General features: G+C 38.9%; 1 non-coding gene and 1 pseudogene across 1 annotated transcript; one reads left to right on the forward strand and one right to left on the reverse strand.

Annotated features, from left to right (window-relative positions):
- Positions 1–200: 200 nt before the first annotated feature.
- TRNAQ-CUG lies at positions 201–273 on the reverse strand. Its single transcript has one exon. It is a non-coding gene; the product is annotated as a tRNA-Gln (tRNA).
- A 2,398-nt stretch (positions 274–2,671) lies between these two features.
- Positions 2,672–3,120, forward strand: LOC116632139 (annotated as a pseudogene).
- The last annotated feature ends 4,157 nt before the right edge of the window (positions 3,121–7,277 follow it).

Raw genomic sequence — 7,277 nt, forward strand, 5'->3', positions numbered from 1 at the left:
AATTCATTCATTCTTCAAGAAATGGCTATCATGGGCCAGGCTTAGTTGTAGTTGCTGGCAGGCAGAGCTTCTGATAGAAGAGCGGTAACCAGAATGACCTTCTACCCACCCCCCCATTGCCACACCTTCAAGTAACAGAACTACAGCCCAAAGGTGATAGGATTTTTAAAAATATTTAATTTTTTTTTAAGTAAGCTCTATGCCTAAAGTGAGGCTTGAACTCACGACCCTGAGATCCAGAGTCGCATGCTCTACCAACTGAGCCACCCAGGAGTCCCAAGATGATAGGATTTAAAAAAAATTTTTTTTAATTTATTTTTTATTTGAGTATAGTTGACATGCAACATTACATTAGTTTCAGGTGTACAGCTTAGTGAGTTAACAAGTTTATACATTATGCTATGTTCACTACAAGTGTAGCTGCTGTCACCACACAACGCTATTACAATAGCATTGACTATATTCCCTATGCTGTGCCTTTTATTCCCATGACTTACTCATTCCATAACTAGAAGCCTGTCTCTCCCTCTCCCCTTCACCCATTTTGCTCATCCTCCCACCCACCTCCCCTATGGCAACCATCAGTTTGTTCTCTGTATTTATAGGTCTGATTCTGCTTTTTGTTTAATAATTTTTTTTTTAGATTCCACTTATGAGTGGAATCATATGGTATTTGTCTTTCTCAGTCTGACTTATTTCACTTAGCATAATACCTTCTAGGTCCCTCTAGGTTTCCCACAGTTGGCTGTACTACATTACATTCCCACCAACAGTTGCTTTTTCTCCACATCCTCACCAATACTTGTTTCTTGTCATTTTGATTTTAGCCATTCTCACAGGTGTAAGGTGATACCTCATTGTAGTTTTAATCTGCATTTCCTTGATGATTAGTGATGTTGGAGTTGAGCATCTTTTCATGTGTATCTTGCCTATCTGTATGTCTTCTTTGGAAAAATGTCTATTCAGGTCCTTTGCCCATTTTTAATCAGATTGGGTTTTTTGGTGATGAGTTGTATAAGTTCTTTATATATTTTGGAAATTAACCCCTTATCAGATATATCATTTGTAGATATCTTCTCCCATTCGGTAGGTTGTCTTTTTGTTTTGTTGATGGTTTCTTCTGCTGTGCAAAAGCCTTTTATTTTTATGTAGTCTCAATAGTTTATTTTGCTTTTGTTTCCCTTGCTTCAGGAGACATATCTAGGAAAGTGTTGCTACAGCTGATGTCAGAGAAATTATTGCCTGTACTCTCTTCTAGGATTTTTATGGTTTTAGGTCTCATATTTAGGTCTTGAATCCATTTCAAGTTTATTTTTGTGCATGGTGTTAGAAAGTGGTCTAGTTTCATTCTTTTACATGTAGCTGTCCAGTTTTCCCAACACCATTTATTAAAGAGAGTGTTTTTTTCCTATTGTGTATTCTTGCCCCCTTTGTCATAGATTAATTGACCGTATAATTGTGGGTTTATGTCTGGGCTCTCTATTCTGTTCCACTGATCTATGTGTCCGTTTTTGTGCCATTGCCATACTGTTTTCATTACTGCAGCTTTGTAGTATGTCTTGAAATCTGGTATTGTGATAGCCCCAGCTTTGTTCTTCTTTCTCAAGATTGCTTTGGTTATTCAGGTCTTCTGTCGTTCCATACAGATTTTAGTATTTTTTGTTCTAGTTTTTGAAAAATGCTATTGGTATTTGGATAGGCATTGCACTGAATCTGTAGCTTGCTTTGGGTAATATGGAAATTTTAACAATATTAATTCTTCCAATCCATGAGCATGGAATATCTTTCCATTTGTGTCATCTTCAATTTCTTTCATTAGTGTTTTATAGTTTCAGAGTACAGGTCTTTCACCTCTTTGGTTAAGTTTATTCCTAAGTATTTTATTCTTCTTGGTGCGATTGTAAATAGGACTTTTTTTTAATTTCTCTTTCTGCTACTTTATTATTAGTGTATAGAAACACTACCAATTTCTGGATATTAATTTTGTATTCTGCCACTTATTTCTTTTATTACTTTTAGTTTTTGGTGGAGTCTTTAGGATTTTCTATGTGTAGTACAAAAATGATAGGATTTTAATCTGATTCATAATGTCGGCCTTTATCCAATTTCCACAGGCTTTTTTTTCTTTTTATTTTGAAATAAATATAGATTTATAGGAAGTTGTAAAAATATTACAAAAAGGTCTTATGTAACCCAATGATAACCTCTTACATAAAACCAGAAAATTGACATTGATATAATCCACAGATTTCACCAGTTTTACATCCACCCATTTGTGTGTTTGTAGTTGTAAATTTCATTACTTATATAAATTCATGTAACCACACCATAATCAAGATACAGAACCATTGATTGCCACAAAGATCTTAACCCTCCTACCCCTTTATAGTCACACACACACACACACCCCCTTGTTCCGCCATCCCTAACCCCTGGCAACCACTAATCTATTCTCCATCTCTCCTAATATTGATATATATACATATATAACCTTTGTGATTGGCTTTTTTCACTCAGCATAATTCCCTTGAGATCCATCCAAGTTGTTGCATGTATCAATAGTTCCTTTTTTTAAAATTTTAGTTCCTTTTAAGTGATCTCTACACCAGATGTGGGTTTGAACTCATGACCTCGAATCAAGAGTCGCACACTCCACTGACTGAGCCAGCCAGGATCCCCTAGTTTGTTCCTTTTTATTGCTAAGTAGTATTCCGTGATCTGGAGGGATCACAATTTAACTATTTGCTCACTGAAGGACATGTAGGTTGTTCCCTATTTGGGGTGATTACGAATAAAGCAGCTATGCACATTTGTGTACATGTTTTTGTGTGGACATGTTTTCATTTTTCTGGGATAAATGCCCAGGAGTGCTGGGTCATTTAGTAAGTATATGTTTAGTTTTAGAGGAAACTGCCAGGCTGTCGCCATGGTGAAGCTGAACAAAGAGGCCAAGCAGAGGCTGCAGCAGCTCTTCAAGGGTGGCCAATTTGCCACCCACTGAAGCCTTGTTCCTCTCATGATTCACCTGGGATTTAAGAGGGTTGCAGATCCTGGAATGTCTGAACCAACCCTTTTTAGTTTACTTAGGGGATGAAGAATTATTTGATCATCTGGATTTGGAAGCAATTAATGGACAGGAACAACATGGAAGGTGTGTGTGGTGGCTGGGATAAAAGATGGGACGTCCTTTAGATGCTCATTAGTTGAATGGTCCAGGGCTCTTCACAGATGCTTCAGTGGCAGAGTGGAACCTCTACTGACTTATTTATGATAGATTGTATCAAAATAAATGTTAAAAAGATACTTGCCAGACTATATTCCAGAATGGCTGTACTATTTAATATTCCTGTCAGCAATGTCTGAGAAATCCAATTCCTCTGCATCCTCACCAGAATTTGATATTGTCACTATTTATTATCTTCATTGTTTTTACAGGTGTGTAATAATCTTATTGTGGTTGAATTTGCATTTCCCTAATAGCTTATGGTGGTGAACAAATGAAATATCCTCTTAATGTGTTCATGTCTTTTGCCCATATTCTAATTGGACTGTCTTTTGTTGAGTTTTGAGAGTTCTTTATTTATCTGATATGAGTAATTTCTCACATGTGACTTGCAAATTAAGCATTTAGTTTCTGGTGAAGTCCAATTTATCACTTTTTTCTCTTTTATGGATTGCTTTCAGTGTCATGTCTAAGATCTCTTCACCTAGCTCTAGGTCCTAGTGAAGATTATCACTTGTTTTCTTCTCAAAGTTTTCCAGTTTTATGTTTTACCTTTAAATCTATGATCTATTTTGAGTTCATTTTTGTATTGTGACTTAAGATCCTTTTTAATTTTTTTATGGATGCCCAACTACTCCATTATTATTTATTGAAAAGCCTGTCCTTCATTGAATGCTCAAAAATTAGCTGGCCATACTTGTGCAGGTCTGTTTCTGGGATCTTTCTTCTGTTCCATTGATCTACTTGTCTATCTCTCTGCCATGTTGTCTTAATGCAGATCTACAGCAACTCTTAAAATCAGGTATGGTGAGTCTTCTCACTTTATTCTTGTTTTTCAAAGTTAGCTACTTCTTTGCCTTTTCATATAAATTTTGAAGAATGTCATCTCAAAAAAAAAACACAAAAACCTGCCAGAATTTTGATAGGAATTGCATTAAACCCATAGTTCAATATGGGAAGAAATCACATCTTTACCTATTGCTGAGTCTTCTGATCTGAGAATATGACCATGTTTCTCCATTTATGTAGGTCTTTGATTTCTTTCATCCAGTGTTTATTGATTTTCAACACACAAATCTCATAATGTTTTGTTAGATTTATGTTTCATCTTTAGAGTGATTATATAAATTTTGATTTTCATGTGTTCATTGCTACTATATAGAATACAATTAATTTTTATATTCATCTTGTAACCTGTGACCTGATGAACTCATTTAGTTCTAAGGTTTTTTTTTTTTTTTTGTAGATTCCTTGGGATTTCCAAAATCTCCATGGGATTTTGATAATTTATAGGTTATCAAATTTACAAATAGGGACAATTTTCTTTTCAGTCTGTGTGTTTAATTTTATTTCCTTTTTCTTGCTTTATCCTATTGTGCTGGCTAGGAGTTCCAGTATGATATTGAACAGGAGTGGTGAGAGTGGATATCCTTGCCTTGTCCTGATCTCAAGGGTGAAGCACCTAGTCTTTCACACCATTACATGTTAGCTGTCGGGTTTTTTGTAGATATTATTTACCAAGTTGAGGAAGTTACCCTCTTATTTCTAGCTTGCTGAGAGTTTTTGTCATGACTAAATGTTCAATTTTGGCAAGTTTTTTTTTTCATCAATTGATAAGATCATGTCTTCTTTCCCATAGGTTTTTTTAAATACTGAAAAAAGCTTAGAGACTTCCCTAGACTTCAGACTAGGGCCCTGGGAACTCCGTTGCTATCACTGGTCTAGTCCAGCACTGCCCAGTGTGCCCCAGAGAATGCAATTTGAGCACTACATGTAGCCAAACAAGCCCAATATAGGAAGTGTTGCTCACAGTATCCATTCCTAGAGGCTTATAATACGCATCAGCATAACCAAGGCTCAGAGAAGCCCTGCAACATAGGCTCCTATTACCTTTAGTGTGTTATTTCCTTCCCAAACTTGTTTAACTACAGAACCCTTCTTAATCCCCCTTATGCTCCCATAGCACCATCTCTGAAACACAGAGAACCACTCAACTAACTGTCCCTTATTTTGTAGTTGATCCAGAGGCTGAAAGAGAAGTGACCTGACCAAGGCTACAGATAGTGGCATCACAGACACCAGGTCCTGGGTCTCCTGACCCCAGCGCACTGCTCCTGCTCCAGATCATGTTGCTCTGACATGCTAACAAGTCAGCGGATATCCTTGCCGCACCATATACCATCATGGGTAAGAGGAATGTAACCACATCACCAACCTGGTCCTTGGGTGGTTCTCAGGCCCCTAGTCCCCACTGAGCCTGGGGATAAGGGACTCAGGTTCATGTAGTCTTAGTAGGGCCTGTGGGTGGGAGGGTATGTAATGCAAGTCAGGCCAATCATGCCGGTGTAGCTCCCTGGTATGGTAGTGAATGGCTCAGGGATGTACCCACAATCCAAATTGGGTCTAACAAGACTCCATCCCAGAAATCCCATTAGAATTCCAGGAAAAAAAAAATGGTTTTCCCATGGAATGATGCCAAACTAGAAGACACTGAACTAGAGCTACCAAGAACCACCACACAGAAGCAGCTCCTTCAAAACAAAGTTGTAAAATGAAGGAGACCTTGGTTTATAACATGCCCAAGCCCAATCCAGTCATGCTTGAGGCAGAACCTACCTCCAGAACTGAAATGACAGACCAACAAGTAACGCTTTCCTAAAACCAGTTTGATGGAATTCTGCCACTTGCCAACAGAATCCTGCCTAATTTGAGTGTGAAGCAGATGGCCCAGAATGTCATCACTAACCTGGCTTGGCAGACCCTTTTGATCAGGAGGTACCCCCAAGGTGCCACAGCAGAGAACAATCTTTATTGCCCACCTCATCCCTATCCCCTGCCCACTCTCAGACTGACATTACCCCCACTTCCCACCAAAAGAACACAGGTAGCCAAAGGCAGCTTGGGCAGTACTTGATATACATCATACATTTATTAGTGAATATCCCTCTGAAATCAGCAACAATATTAAAAAAAATAATGATTGCACTACTTGGTCAAGCAGAACTAGCAACTTTCATTTTAAAAAAAGTACAAATCTGTTAAAAATTTCAATCAGTATACACATATATATAATACAACATACTAGTTATGTTAAATGCTACAAACCAATGTGAATCCAATGGAATGGAAAAAACCACACATTTAAGCTTTAAGAACCATTTTTTTCTCTATATATTAGCATTTTCTCAAATACATACATGGGAAAAATGAGGTAACTGTAAAATGTGCAAGGAACAGGGCCCCCCCAAATTACATATATTTTTATATATATATATGTAATTAAATATATATATATATATGTGTGTGTATATATATATATATAACCTTTCTAACACAGAACACAGGTGCTGGGCCCAGCCAGGGCTGGGGGATGGTGCCCACTGTCATGCCTAGGCCAGAAGTTGGTAAATAAAAGAGTAAACAATGACAAGCCCCCACCACAGGAAATCATTGGTAACATGGCATCTATAGCAAGGTCGGCAAATCACAAACATCCTAAATAATTGTTTTATAAATCTTTTTTTTAATGATTTTTTTAAAGTGTTGTGTTTCCCCCCCCATAGCTGCTCGTTGGAATCATTGCTGCAGCCGACACACAATCCGTGAGCCTGTTTCCGCCTGCCCCAGGAACCTTAAGGATTCTGAAAACCTTTTGTTGGGGTGGGAAAGGGAGGGGGGGTTTGGAGAGGGTGGTTCTCTGTGTAAAACACGTGGGGTTTCAACACTGCTATAAATATAGAAACATCACCTGGAGTTATATACAGTAAGACTTTGGGTTCTCCACGGGGGTGGGGCCAGGCTGATGGGGCCCCATGGCAGGCTGAGGGGAGGCAGGGAGCCAGGGCCGCCGCAGGGAGAACGAGGGTGGTTGGAGCATCCCTGAGGCAGCAGGCGCCAGGGGCTGCCTGCTAGGATGTGCCGGCCCCACACGCGGTTCGTTCGGGGCAGCAACCCCAGCTGGGGGTAGGACGGGAAAGGAATGGGACTGGGGAAAGAGAAGGTGGGAGCTCAGCCAGACCCTACAGGGGGCCTCCTCCAGACCTTGGAGGGCAGG

Source organism: Phoca vitulina, unplaced genomic scaffold (genome assembly GCF_004348235.1).
Source record: "Phoca vitulina isolate PV1807 unplaced genomic scaffold, GSC_HSeal_1.0 scaffold6, whole genome shotgun sequence".
In the NCBI taxonomy this organism is placed as follows: Eukaryota; Metazoa; Chordata; class Mammalia; order Carnivora; family Phocidae; genus Phoca; species Phoca vitulina.